Source organism: Felis catus, chromosome D2, assembly GCF_018350175.1.
Source record: "Felis catus isolate Fca126 chromosome D2, F.catus_Fca126_mat1.0, whole genome shotgun sequence".
NCBI classification, from domain to species: domain Eukaryota; kingdom Metazoa; phylum Chordata; class Mammalia; order Carnivora; family Felidae; genus Felis; species Felis catus.
Window position 1 is genome coordinate 12,897,744 of NC_058378.1, and position 14,889 is coordinate 12,912,632.

At 45.3% G+C, this 14,889-nt stretch overlaps 2 long non-coding RNA genes across 3 annotated transcripts in view; one reads left to right on the forward strand and one right to left on the reverse strand.

Annotated features, from left to right (window-relative positions):
• LOC123380742 overlaps positions 1–14,889 on the forward strand; it is a 49,816-nt gene that overhangs the window by 24,688 nt on the left and 10,239 nt on the right. The window contains exon 3 of one of the 2 annotated variants that reach the window (XR_006586867.1): positions 6,975–7,532. The exons of the other annotated variant lie outside the window; for it this stretch is intronic. This is a non-coding gene — a long non-coding RNA (uncharacterized LOC123380742). Of the gene's footprint in view, positions 1–6,974; positions 7,533–14,889 lie in introns of those variants that run through there. 2 annotated transcript variants of the gene reach the window in all.
• On the reverse strand, positions 851–7,548 carry LOC109492980. Its single transcript, XR_002147008.3, has 3 exons — positions 7,457–7,548; positions 3,517–3,639; positions 851–3,415 (listed from the first exon to the last, which is right to left on the reverse strand). It is a non-coding gene; the product is annotated as an uncharacterized LOC109492980 (long non-coding RNA).

Consider the following 14,889-nt stretch of genomic DNA (forward strand, 5'->3'; position numbering starts at 1 on the left):
GGACCCGTTCGAATGGGGGCAAAGAGCAGCTGACCGTGGTGGGGGGTGGGGCTTGCACAGGAGCAGAACAACTTCACTAGAGTCTCTTTCCCTGACGCGGCGGACAGACCAGCTTCTTCCGCCTTTGTGGGCAGCTTGTGGACCAGCTGGGTGTGTTTGTTTTAGGCTCACCTTTTACCAGAGCTGCTTTGTGAATCATTGTTAGGAAACGCACTTGGTTCTGGAGAGGCCCTTGGCAGCCGCCGTGCTTTAGGATGAGCAGATTGTTTCGCTGGTTTTGTTTTGTTTCACTGGATAAGAGGGCGAGGGACCCTCCGACTGTACTGGTGGCCGTGCCCAATGATGCAGCAGCTTTGGGAAACAGTTTTGCAATTGATTAAAATGCTAAACACAGAGTTACCATATGGCCCTAGAGCAATGCGAGCATACATCTACCCAGAAACGTGTGCATGAATGTTTGTAGCAGCATTAATCATAGTAGCCAAAAGGTGGAAAAGACCCAAATGCCCATCAACGGATGACTGCCTGAGTTCTGCTACACCCACAAAGCGGAATACTCTTTGGTCATAAAGAATGAAGTACTGGGGCTGTCTGGATGGCTCAGTGGGCTAAGCGTCCGACTCTTGATTTCAGCTCAGCTCACGACCTCACGGTTGTGGGATCAAGCCCCGCGTCGGGCTCCACGCTGAGCGCGGAGCCTGTTTGAGATTCTCTCTCTCCCTCCGTCTCTGCCCCTCCCCCTCTCAAAATAAATAAATATTTTTTAAAAAGAATGAAGTACTGTTATTTGCTACAACTTGGATGATCTTCAAAAAGATAACATGAAGTGACAGATATGAGACACAAGAAGTTACATACTGCACGTTTCCGTTTATATGAAATGTCCAGAGGAGGCACATCCCCAGAGACAGAAAGCAGATGAGTGGTTCCTGCCATGCCTGGACAGGGAGGGGAAGCCACAGAGGCCACTTCATGCCTTCAGGGATGTTCTGGGGTGATGAAAAAGTTTTGAAACTAGACGGAGGTGATGGTTGCACAACACTGTGATGCACGAAATGCCACTGAGTCATATGCTTTAAAAACGGTTCATTGTTTGTTCTATAAATTTCACATCAATAAAAATAGAGCAAAGAGTAGGGGAGGGTGCGGTGAAGGGCAGGAAGGAAGAATGGGACAGAACGCAAGGGAAGCAGTATTATTACGCCCCAAGTGCATTTTCTTCGTTTTAAGGATAATGTGACCATTGTGTCACTAAAATAGAACAGAGCATTCCACTGAGTGCCTCTGAGCCGTGGAAGCTCCAGCCCTTCCTTTCAGCGGGAGAAATCTTTGATACCGGAAGTCACAAGATGCGCTGGCCAACATCAAGTCTACGGGTTGACTGGCTGAGGCCCCTCTGGCTTTCCTCGCACTCAATACCTCCAGCTCCGAGGACTCGGCTCTGAGACAGGCACACAAGGTTCTCCCAGCCCTGGGAGCTGATTGAGCACCTCGGGACTCAGGGGGTATGGGGTCTCAGGGGGAGAGCAAACCCTTCTGGGCTACAGGATCACCAAGCGCCCGTGTAGGGACCCCCTTTTTGTCAGCTCTTGGCTGCATAAGTCCTATGTGTCCTAGTGCTCAGCAAGGTAAAGACTCAGATTAAACACCACCACCAAAAGCCTGGGGGGGATTCGAGCTGAACGACGGAGAAGACGTGCTGGTTGGCCAGTCCAGAGAGAGCACGTGGGAGAGCTTCCGGACAGTCCTTCACCGCTGGCTTTGCCACTCTTCTGTCCCGGTCCCTTCCAGACAGGTCTGGATGAAGGTCACAGGCAGGCCTGACCAGTTCAGGATGCAGACAGAGTTCTGCAGAATTCACTCACCAGTCAGGCCCACGCGGGCTGTCTGAATGGTAGATCTTGGCTGCTTACCCGGACTCGCTCCTCCAGGACCACTCTGCTAAGGGTTTGGTGTCTACCGTCAGGCTTCACCGCCACCGCCAACATCACCCTAAACCGGGTCTCTGATTAAATCTCTGTCCCGTCATGCGCGCTCAGCACTAACTATGAACATTCCTGGATTCAGGGTCTAGATTGACAGTCGCTGCAGAATCTTCAACTGAGAAGCTATTTGAAAAGAGGCAGGTGTAACCCCTAAACACAGGTCTTGCCACAGTCAGAGGGAGGGGCTTGGGGCGCGTGCCCGGCTGCTCCCGTGTGCACGTTTTTCCCCAGGGCTGAGAGGTTGGCTGCCCCCAGTATACCGGGACCCTGCGATCTCCAGAACAGCCGGGCAGCCCCTTCTAGCAGTTCAAGAAGTGCTTTGGGGTTCAAGGTCAACCCTCCATAGATGACCTTCTTTGCTTTACAGCTACCTGGTGGATCCCTGCTGGAATCCCCTCATCAAAGGGAGAGAAGGGGGTGGTCCTTGAAGGAAGGAGTCTATCAAGCCCTCTTTGGAAGTCCTCACTGCACTGAGTCTGTTCTGATGCAAAACTCACCGTTCCCTTAGATTCCTGTTATGGTTGCTATTTTCTCCTTATTTGAGTATTTTGACACATGACTTCGTTGTTCTCCCTCCTAAGACTTTCAGTAACGCACACGGTTTTTTAAATAATTAAAACTAAATGACAAATTTTAATTTCCATTGAAAATTTAGATTTCATTTAAAGTTCACTGAAAACCGAATTATATTTGCTTTAAAAAAAGATGCAGCATAGCTGTGAGACTGGAGGCCTGAAAGGCCCCATCCCTCCCTCCCACATCACCTCACCCTTCCCCAGCCCCACAAATGTAATCCTGCCTGAATACCATCCTCCTACCCCAAAGGCAGAAATCTGTGCCCGATCTTGTCTCCGGGGCTGGAGCGCACAGATCACATCACAGATCACATGGGGTGGCCACTCATGCTTCTTAATCAGAGCATCAGATGATTTAGTTGATGTGGCTGTGCTTTTGTTTTTATAAAGCTTCTCTCTGGCGAGGCGATCTCTGAGCTTATGGGCCTTTCCTTGGCTCAACTTCAATAGCTCGATTAACTTCCTGTGCTGAGGGCCCTTGAGCCAAGACCTCTTCTCATGTGAGTCACCGTCAGAGCCTGAACCTACTTCAGAGCGGAGGTTCAGGCAGGAGGGCCGATCCACAGGTGGCTTGGGTGCTGTGAAGAAAGAGCCCTGGAATGGGAGACTGAAGTCTGGCTTGAATTCTGGCTTTGCCCCTTAGTAGCTGTGTGACTTTGTACAAGTTAGTTAACGTCTCTGGGCTTCCATTTCTGCATCCGTCCAAGAGGGCTTACAAACAGGAAGCGAAGAGAGAAAGGAGGTCAGGTCAGGCTGGGACTTTCTTGTTGGGGATCTTGACTGTCCTCTGTCCTCCCAGAGCCTCAGGGGTGAGCTCTGGTGAAGGGGAGAGACTCAGCCTGTCTCTGGGAGCTCCTGCAGAAATTAGGAGAGCAAATGTATGTACTGTGCCTGGCACGTGAAGAAATGTTTTCATTGACTATAAAACAAAGATAAAATATACCATCTGTATCTACCTGCACAGACTTCTGAAAGGATCCAATTAACAATATATGTGAAAATACACCGTAGACTATAAAGCCCAGCAGGATCATCATCATCATGATTAGAATCTGTGTTTTCTCTCAGACCTTTCAAACCTTCAAAAAGTTGAAACAAAGCATGGTTGTTCAAACATCTGACCATCCTTTCCCCGGATTCACCAATTATTAACACTTGCTCACTCTCTGTATCTCTATCTGCTTGCTCTCTGTCTATTTACGGTCTGTGATTTGTCAAGCCATTTGAAAGTAAGTTACAGACATCAGACCTTACACCCAAGCAATTTAGCATATACCTCCTAAGCATGACACTATTCTCCTGCACAACTGAGTATAGTTATTACTCAAGGACTTTAATGAATATATACTAATATTAAAAATACACAGTCTATACCACATGCAGTCTATAAATTGCCCCGGTTACCCCCACAATCTCCCTTAGAGCTATTTTTGTTGTTGTTCCAAAACAGGTTCCCACATTTCATCTGGTTATTACATCTCTTTAATCCTCTGTAATCTAGAACTGAGCCATCCAATATGGAAGCCCCTGGCCATGTGGCTATTGAGTGCTTGACATGTGGCTTGAAATGTACATGGTACTAAAAACTCAACACACACACAAACTAACGCAAGCTATCTCACTGGTAATCCCGTATACTGATTGCATATTGAAGTGTTAATACATTGAATATATTAGACTAAAGATATAAAATTAAAATTATTTGTTGAACTTATTAATTAATAATTACCATTTTAAATGACTAAGATTAATTTTACCTGTTTCTTTTATTTTTAATGTGGCAATGTAAATTTTTTAAATTGCATATATGGCTCTCGTATTTCTATTGGACGGTGGTGTTCCAGAATATTCTTTCCTGCCTTATTTTTTTCTTTTGTGACAGTTTTTTCAGAATCAAAGCCCATTGTCTTGTAGAATGGCCTATAATCTGAACTTGCGTAGATTGACTAGATTCTGGTTAAATCTTTCTGACAAGAATATGACCTAAGTGGGGTCGGTACTTTACAGCGCATCACATCGTGGGGTTCGTTGTCTCTGTTGGGATTACAAAGTCTCATCACTTGGTTAAGTAGCATCTGCCAGATCTCTTCAATATAGTGGTGACTTCCCCCCTTGTAATCAATAAATAACCTCAAGGGAGATCCTTGGAGACCAAGTGACAACCTCCTCCTACAACCTTTTACCCAATGGTTTTAGCATCTAGTGATGATCTTTGACTCTATCAATTATGCATCAGTGGTTGCGAAAAACACACACATCTTAACTTTTCATTGAAACTCAATGGCTTGACTAATTTCCTGTTCGTGTCTTTTATGCTGAGACAGGATGTGAACAATTCACTGCTTTCTAAATCCCATCATGTTGCTGATTGCATAGTGTTTTGTTGCACAGACTCTGGAACACAACATAGTTTATATATGATCTTTCTTGACGATTATTTAGGTCGTTTCTTTCTTTTTCACTCTTAAAAATATTGATTGCATGAACATCCTTTTACCCTGCCCATACAGCCATTTCCTTCTTCGAGATATATTCCTAGAAGTGATATTACTGAGTATGTTTAGTTGGATTTTGACACATATAGTCAGATTGCCCTCCAGAAGTATTGCACACTTTTAAAAGTTCACACTTTTAGGGGCGCCTGGGTGGCGCAGTCGGTTAAGCATCCGACTTCAGCCAGGTCACGATCTCGCGCTCTGTGAGTTCGAGCCCCGCGTCAGGCTCTGGGCTGATGGCTCAGGGCCTGGAGCCTGTTTCCGATTCTGTGTCTCCCTCTCTCTCTGCCCCTCCCCCGTTCATGCTCTGTCTCTCTCTGTCCCAAAAATAAATAAACGTTGAAAAAAAAAATTAAAAAAAAAATAAATAAATAAAAGTTCACACTTTTAGTGAGTCACCCAGGAGCTTTCAGCTGTGAAGGAACAACAATCCCAACACAGATTAGCTTAAATAATAAAGATATTTCTTTTTCTCGCATAAACCAGTACTCCAGATGAAAAGTATAATACTATTTTTACTCGATTTCATGTTTTGGGAAGACACGGGCTATGACTGGCCAAACAAAGTTCATGTTATAGTGTGAAAGCAGTGGCTTTACATACTCAGATTCCATTCCAGAGCTGGAGACGGGTGGCTCCCTGAACACCTCTGACTCCTGCTTGGAAAGGAAGAATGGATACCCAACACTTTGTCTACACGGGGTAGCCGAGCACACTTTTCCCCACCTCCTCACCTTGGACATCGTTCAGCCTCCCAGTCTTTGCCAATCTAATAAGTGAATAAACTACCTCTCTTTCTAAAATTTCATCCACACAACAGTGATATTTCATGGGCAAGTAATATTTTATAGTGCAAGCTCTTGTCAGAAATTTGCTGGGTTCACTCTGGAACCGTCACTTATCTGCTGTGCAACACTGAGCAAGTTACTTAACCTCTCTGTTGAGGGACCTCTGGCTCCTCATACCTAAAATGGGGATAATCATAGCTATAATATATAAAATCTCAGTGTTATACAAATAACAGGTAACACCGGTTATTGTAGGATAATGGTGACATTGAAATTTCCAGTAACCCTAAAAAAAAATACTTGGGGTTTGAGGGAGCCATTTCTTCAACCTTCCCCGTGGGAAGTAATCAAATCTAAGTCATCTCCACTCTGTGACTAATAACCTTTCCAAGGGCTGTTGCATTATGCTACTGTCGCTTCTGTAATGACTAAGCCATCAAGATAGATTTATTTTCCTAATGACATATACAGCATAGGGCCAGATTCTATTAAGGCAGCCTTTGAGTCTGGACCTGGAGGGGTGATTGTATCTCTATCTTTCAAAATTGGGCTAAAGGGGGTGGTATCTATTTACATAATGGGGCCTGGGTTCCCTTCTCTGGGGACGCCTGACCCCTCCCGCTCATTCCCAACTCTTGCCAAGTGAAGCTGCTTTGGGTTCATTGTGGAGAGCTCACCATAGCCTCATTTCCCTGAGAAGGGGGGTGTCAGGCCGGGCCGGGCCTACAGGCCTCCTCAATGTCCCCCTCTAGGCATTATGCCTCCGCCTCGGGGTTAGCCACAGAGGCCAGGCAGAGCTAAATTAAGGCAGTCACCCAGAAAAAAAAAAGAAGCATCCACCATTCTGTCCACCCGTGCTTTCATTTTCAAGCAGGTCCTTTCTGACCCTGACAGCCCATAATTATGACCCTAATAAACATTTATTTAGACAACAGCACATAAATCAGTTGATGACTACTTTTGTTACTTATGAACCGCAAGGGTCAGAGGTAAAGAACCGAGTCCAATGAAACGTCTTGAAATTGAAATCATTGCTGAAACAGAACCACTGAAATTAATCTGAAATTCTTTGAGTTCTAATTATTGATGTACGGAGCCTCTTCCCAACTAAACTCCTGGCTCTTTTCTCAGCTTCTGAGAATAAAGAAAATCTGATGAGACGCTTCCCTGATCAGAAGCTCCCCTTCACCGCCAGGATAAACTCCAACCCTTTTATGATGGTGAAGACAGTTCTTCCTAGTCCACCCCCTGCTTACCCCTTATCTCTCAACACCCCTTACGTCTGCCCCCAGCGAAGCCTCAGCCCTACAGCAGCAGGGTCTGTCTGTGTCTCGGTGGGCCCAGGGGATCCCCTCACCGTGAAACACCCCCTCCCCACCCTGCCCCTTTACCCTCACCTGGCTGACTGAGTCTTCATGCTTCTGTCTCAACTAAGATGTCATTTCCTCCTAAGACGGTTCCCCCACCCCGCCAACCCCCGCATGCACGGGTGACATCCTTCTGTATTCCCACCAAAGAGCTCAGTGGGGTTCACACTGTGTTCCAATGGCCATCGACTCACCCGTCTGTCTCTCTGATCTTAAATCCTTGAGAGCAAAGACTGTATTACTTACGTTCACCACATCCCCGACACCCAGCCATAGGATCTGGGACTTTAGAAAATGCTTGATAAATTGTGATTGAATGTTATTCATGCCCGTGTGACTTTTGGTATTTTTTGCTATTTAGCACGGAGTTACCCATTCTCTTTATATACTCTCTGCTGCTTACTGAGAACAAGCAGGTGACTCACATTTTCTCCCACCCTGAGCTGACGCGTTATCATGCCATCCGGAGGGCCGCCCTCTCCCCACCCCCTCACACCGTCTGAGCCAAACCTCAACCCTACCGTGTAGGAACCTGAATGTTACTTTGAGGAATTGCCTTGTGTTGAGCAAGAAGCGTGAGTCAGTGGAAGTTTGTTTGGGACCAGTGAAGTGTGTAATTACAGCTAGGTGCCAAGATGAACATTTCCACAGGTCTGGGATGGGTTGGCAGTAAGAAAAACACGAGAGCGAGAAAGATTGGTTAGGGAACCAGACAATAATCAATGCAAATCAGGCTATTAGGGCTAGATATGGAGAGGAAGGGCCAGATTTGAACTGAGGGGTGGGGCTTGGTGGTTCATTAGATATAGGGGCAAAAGAGAAAAGAGGCTCAAAGTTGACCTCAGAGTCTGGAGTCTAGAACATGGGAAGGCAGGTGATACCACTAAGAGAAATAGGAATCATTAGAGGGGTTGTGCTGTTGTTGCAAAAACAGGAGAAGTGTGCTAATAGAGTATGCAAGTTAAAACGCTCAATCAGGGGCGCCTGGGTGGCGCAGTCGGTTAAGCGTCCGACTTCAGCCAGGTCACGATCTCGCGGTCCGTGAGTTCGAGCCCTGCGTCAGGCTCTGGGCTGATGGCTCGGAGCCTGGAGCCTGTTTCCGATTCTGTGTCTCCCTCTCTCTCTGCCCCTCCCCCGTTCATGCTCTGTCTCTCTCTGTCCCAAAATAAATAAACGTTGAAAAAAAAAATTAAAAAAAAAACGCTCAATCATTCGAATAAAAGTTACAGAGAACACAGATCACGTGATTACCATGTGCCAATCACTTTGCAAAACCAACTTCTTTAATGCTTTTTACAACACCATGAGGTGCATTCAATTCTCCCCATTGTATAGATAAGGAAGCTGAAGCTCAAGTCACTAGTCCACATTCACACAGCTGTTCTGCGGGGCAGGGGTGGGATTCATCCTGGTGTGAATCCAGTACGTGGCAACTGAGGTCTGAGAGAGGGCTGTGACCTCTCTGAGACCTCAGGGCGCTACACATCAGGATGCTGATCATACACTGGGATGGGACGAGGTTATCCAGGGAGATGACCTTCAGAGGGAAGGGTTGAGAACCGAGAATGGACATGGGAGACTGAGAGTGGACAGGCAGAAGGAAGAAGAGGAGCCAGAGGTAGAGACTAAGCAGGAGCCACCGAGGAGAGGACTGGATAGAAGAAAGCACCACAGAATCAGGTGGAAACATGTTCTAGAAGAGAATGACGATGGTGCCAAGTGCTGGATAGGGAGGTCAAGAAAGGAAAGTACTTTAAGGCCACGAGATGGTTTATTAATTGTTGGTTGGTCGGGTGAATAATCGGTATGTTTTCCTGAGTGTTTCAGGGCATCCACAGTGCATAAAGCAGAGAAATGTCAAGGAACAGCATGCACAGAATTGTACATAGGACCAGCCCAGAAAGGTAGAGGGAAATTTGTGCGGTGGCTTCCATGCTTCGAAGATGCAAAGCTGTGACATGGCAGGTATTATCATTAGGTTGCTTGAAACCCACAGGGTATCTCTCCAGCATAGATAAAGCCTCAGGATCACTCTGTGTCAGCAAATTGGTGTTTAGGTTGAACACATAATCTGAGACGGCCTTGACTCCAGTGTTCCTGGGGCCTCTGAGATCATTTGCCAAAGATCCAGATCTTATTTCAAGGTCTTCTTTCAGGCTCCGTCACTGGATGGCATGGGATACGGCCATTTCCAGAATTAGTTACAACTATTGTTCATCTGGAACTATTCAAGTAATACTTTATACACGTTGACAGAACTTACACACTAAGATCATTCCCTTCAACTTTGCTAGCTGCTAAGTAATCTTTCAGCTTGCTCTGCAGAGTTTTGAAACTCAGGGAATTTAAGACGATCTCTGCTAACACTGGCCCCTTTGGAAGAGGAGAAGTTTCTTTCCTTTTCCTCGGTTAAATAATAAATGAACTGACATCCAAGTTACTATGACTGAACTCCCATTAGGGGCTCAATGGCTTCAGGGCGTGTGTGCAGGAGACGATGGATAGGGCATATCGGTGGTCTTGAGGCATTGTAGGATGTTAAGACTAAAGGAACATCAAAAACCATTCTGCTCAAGCCCTTGTTTTGCATATGTGGCCCAGAAATGTGAAAGGTTTGTTCAAGCCTTGGAGCTAGTGATTAAGGGTACCAAGACTGGAGATTTAGTCTCTTAGCTCTAAATCCAGCTCTCTTTCCACCACGCTCCTCAAGAAACAACTCATTGGCCCATGGATGATCTAGCATTCTAGCATGTTAGCATCTGATAACTTTTGCTGTCTCTAGAAGTGTACGTTGTGCCTTAGGCAAGAGAGCAGGGAAGGAGCCTGGTAGACTAGCTCCTCAAAACATGTTGAGCAGATAGCCAAGGAATTTCTTAAAAGGTGACATAAGCTTTCTGGAAGGACTGCCCATGCTTTGGAGTATTCACTCTTGGGTTTTGGGGGGTTCCTACCCCCCCCCCAGTTTTATTGAGATATAATGGATACCAATCTCGGTTTTAGAAATGGCTTCATCCTATCTAGTTGGTGACATTGGGCAAATTTCCTATTGCTGCTGTAATAAATTGCCACAAACCTAGCGGCTTAAAATAACACAGATTTATTCTATTACAGTTTTAGAAAAGTCCATTTCTTTCTTTTCCTTCCTTCCTTCCTTCCTTCCTTCCTTCCTTCCTTCCTTCCTTTCTTTTGAAAGAGACAGCACAAGTAGCGGGGAGGGGCAGAAGGGGAGGGAGAAAGAGAATCCTAAGCAAGCTCCATGCCCAGCTTGGAGGCCAACGTGGGACTCCATCTCACAACTGTGAGATCATGACCTGAGCGGGAATCAAGAATCAGAAGCTCGACTCACAAGTCACCCAGGAGCCCCAAGAACAAGTCCGAAATGAGTCTTGCAGATTAAAAACAAGTGTTGGCAGGTGGGTTCCTTCAGGCGACTCTGGAGAGGAACCCATTTTCTTGTTTGTTTGGTTTTTTTCCAGCTTCTAGAAGCTGCCCACATTCCATGGCCCCTTCCTGCCACAGCTCCAACCTCCGGCTTCTACATCTCCCACTATTGGCTTTAACCTTCTTGCTTCCTCTCAGAGGGGATTACATGTGATTTCATTGGGCCCACCCAGATAGCTCAAGATAATCTCCCCATCTCAAGATTTTTTGCTTAATCACATCAGCAAAGGCTCTTCTGCAATATAAGGTAACATATTCACAGGTTCTGGGGATTAGGATGTGGCCATCTTTGGGGGCCAGTATTCTGTCTTCCCTAAACTCTATTAGGCTGAAAGATAATTCTGGAAATAATAATTTTTCTTTTTTTAGATATAATTTTTTGTTTTCTGTTTTTTTTTTTTTTCTTGAGAGTGAAAGAGAGAGAACAGAAGCCAGGGAGGGGCAGAGAGAGAGGGAGAAAGAATCCCAAGCAGCCCCATGTCATCAGCACAGAGCCCAACACTGGGCTCGGACCCATGAACATTGAGATCATGATTGAGCCAAAACCAAGAATAGGACACTCCACGACTGACTCCAGGCATCCCTGGAGATAATAATTTCCATCAAATAGTGCTTAGAAATCACTTCCTCCAAGAAGACATCCAACACTGGTTTAGGGTCTCCTCCTATGTGTTCCCAGAGCAACCTAGGCTCACCACTTTGCTCTTATAATACTGTATTATAATATTGATCTTGATTATATCTTCCACCCTAGACTATACAATTCTGGAGAGCCGGGACTGGGCCCAATTTATTTTTTGTATCTTTTGTCTTCAATGCAGTGTCTGGCACATGGGAGTTGCTCAATAAATATTTGTTGTCATGAGGATTAAATGAGACCATACAAAAGACCCAGTGGTATCTGCTTCAAGTTGATGTTCACATTATGATGGATGATTTTGTTAACACCCGTTATACCCAAGAAAGTGGGAGAATTTCTATGGCTGACAAGTAAAATGTCTCCATTCCTAGTAGGAAAATATAAGATTGCATACCTTGTAGCTTAGAGAAAAAGACCCTCGGGGGCAATTAGAGCCAATGTCATGGTTCGCCTTTTCTGTTTTTATTATAATTTTCTTTTGCCCAGAACCCACCACACATTTGCTGTAGAATGAGTGCTGGCTAACTTCCAGAGGCCAACTGGGACATGAGCAGGCAAAAAGGAAGAGCCCCATTAACTGTAGTTCTTTACCCCCAATGGGGAGAACAGAAATGCAACCGGGGCCTATCTCTTCCCCCCTCAATGGGCCACCGTTGTTTTCCTCTGCTAATGTTTATGCCTGGTACAGTGTAGGGGCAAGAAGGCGGGCAGCGGGCCCAGTAGTTCTGGGCAGTCTCGTGGCACAGGATTCACTGTATTCTTGGAGTTGCTCCTCTGCCTTATGTAAGTCATTCCTCCGTCAATTTCTGTATCTGTAAAAACACATGACTCACCTCACAGAGGCCAAGAAACTCAAAGACTTTGTGTTCTTGTCATTAAAGGGGAAAAGTTAAATCAAAAAGGCTGCCATAGCCATACCTATCAGACCATTATTAGACCAAAGCTAAAGTCAAGACCAAAGCAAGCTTTGATTTCATTTCAAAGCACGGAGCGGGGGACCGAGCGCCAGAACTTTAAAGGTGCATGCTTTAAAGTGAGGCTGCCCACCTCTATGACTTGGATTCAGATTCAAACATGTCCTGCCATAGGGACCCTGACTCCCCTACAAGTACATACGGTAGGACTTGAACCTGCAACCTTGCCTCTCAATCCCCACGATTGAGCCAAGCGGTAGCATATACCGATCGTGCTGACAGCCAGAGCGGGATTGGTACACCGACCATTTTGCTGACAAAATGGGGTCACGTGGTCTGGAGAAGAAACTTTTTGATGATTTGTGAATGTATTTCCATGAAAAGGATAACAAAGTATAACAAAACAAATATATATACATTTTTTCAAGTTTATTTACTTATTTTGAGAGAGAGAGAGAGAGAGAGAGAGAGAGAGAGAGAGAGAAAGCGGGGGAGGGGCAGAGAGAGAGAGAGAGGGAGAGAGAGAATCCCAAGCAGGCTCAACGCTGTCAGTGAAGAGTCCCACGTGGGGCTGGAACTCATGAACCGTGACATCATGACTTAAGCTGAAATCAAGAGTCGGATGCTTAACCAACTCAGCCACCCAAAACAAATATTAAACAGAACAAATATTAAACCAAACTTAGTTTTGCATTCAACAAGACTCTCTTTAAGAACAAATAATCAGGCTGCCATGAATGAAGACTGCTGTGTTTCGTTTATTTTTAAATCTCTGTCTTTAAAGTATCCTTAAAATAGTTTGGACTTGAATACATGTTGACTGATTAATTCAGTATTCAAAATTGAGTATTCAATCAAACACTAGTTCTATTGTCTTTGCAGGGATGAAAGGGACTAGAAGACATAGTCTTTGCCATCCGTGGAGGCAAGAGAGCAAACAAATTAAAAAAGCAAAGGGACATTGTACGAGTGAAAACAAATTTGCATCCACATAAAACTTGTGCACTCTGGTAACATGAATCATTCATTTACTCTCTCATTTTTATCTCCCGACAAACATTTTGTAAGTACCTTCCTTCTATGAGACAACAAGGGAGCAGGCCATGTTAGCCTGAATTATGTTCAGAGTTCTTGAGTCTTCTCGGGCTTATGAAGCAATAAATGGACAATGACGTGGACATTGGGTATGGCAAGTGTTGCTTTAGGGAAGCAAAGGAGACCACAGAGACCGAGGAGGACACTCACCCAGCCTGGGGGTGACAAAGGGTCAATTTCAACCACCAAAGAACACCTGCGTTTAGTCACAATAGTTTCAAATATGAAGAGCAGAGGAGGGGGGTGGGGCAGCACAGTATTCTGGAAAAGGAACTTGCCCGAGGCCTCGAGGACCTCGATAGTCACCAGGCAGGAAGTTTGATGGAAGGTTCAGATTCAGAGATTTAGGACAAAATTAATAATCATAACAAAGGCATTTTGTTACTCTGGAGAAAGGCAGTCTTGCTGTCATCAGTATCACCATAGCCTCTGCTCAGAGGAATAGAATTCTTCTTCAGTGCCTCCCTTACTTTTGTGGATTCCTGAAACCATGGCCAACCAGCTCCCTCCCAATTGCTCAAGCGCTCCCGTGTTGCCCCTTCTATCCCAGGTAGGGTTCCCAAGAAGCAGGGGGCTTCTTGGGCAAGTGATTCATCGTGGAAGTATTCTTAGGAGAAGGGCAGTGGGGGGAGACAGATAGGACAAGCGGAAACCCAACCAGGGATGGGTCTTGACTGGAGGCTGGCTTCAAGCTCACCCCTCCAGGCAGCTCTGGAAACTGGAACTGCACCATAGAGTGAGTCCCCCTTGGTGCGATGGGGCTGAGCCTTTGCATCTCAGGCCAGACAGCATGGTGAGGGTGACAGAGCCCCGGGGAAGCCTGGGCAAGGCATGGCTAGCATCTACTATGGGGGGACACTACTAACCGCTGAGTTGAATCTTCAACAGGAGTATGTGATTCTGGAGTCGTGGTTATGGAAACCAGCCTGCACCAGATGTTTCTGGAAAGCTTGTTAAAAACAGATTGCTGGGCCCCACCTCCCAGAATTTCTGATTCAACCGGTGAGGTGTGAGGCCTGAAAATATGCATTTTTAACATGTTCCCAGATGATGTTGATGCCCCCTGGTTGGGGCCTACACTATGAGAAGAACGGGTTTAGAGTCCCAGGAGCGGGTTGGGGCAGATGTAGAATTGGGGGCATTCTTTGGGTATGTCCTACAACATTTTTAAGAGGGATTTTTGGTATTTTAGTTTACTACTAATGGGTGAAATGTTTTTTCTCTCTCTCTCTTTTTTTTTTTTTTTTGCCTTATTGTGAGACTTATTTGGAAAGAGTATCTAAGTTTCCATAGCTCTCCATTACTGTCAAAAGAGAGTAAGAAATTTTGTGTTTACTTTTCTTGAGAATATATACTTGACATGTAATATTATGTTAGTTTCAGGTGTATAACACAATGGTGCAATATTTGAATATATTACAAAATGATCACCACAATAGGTGTAGTCAGCATCTATTCTCACACAGTTACAAATTCTGTTTTCTTGTGATGAGAACTCCTCAGATCTGTTCTCTTAGCAACTTTCAAATGTACAATATGGTCTTATTAACTATAGCTACCATGCTATACATTATATCCCCATGACTTAT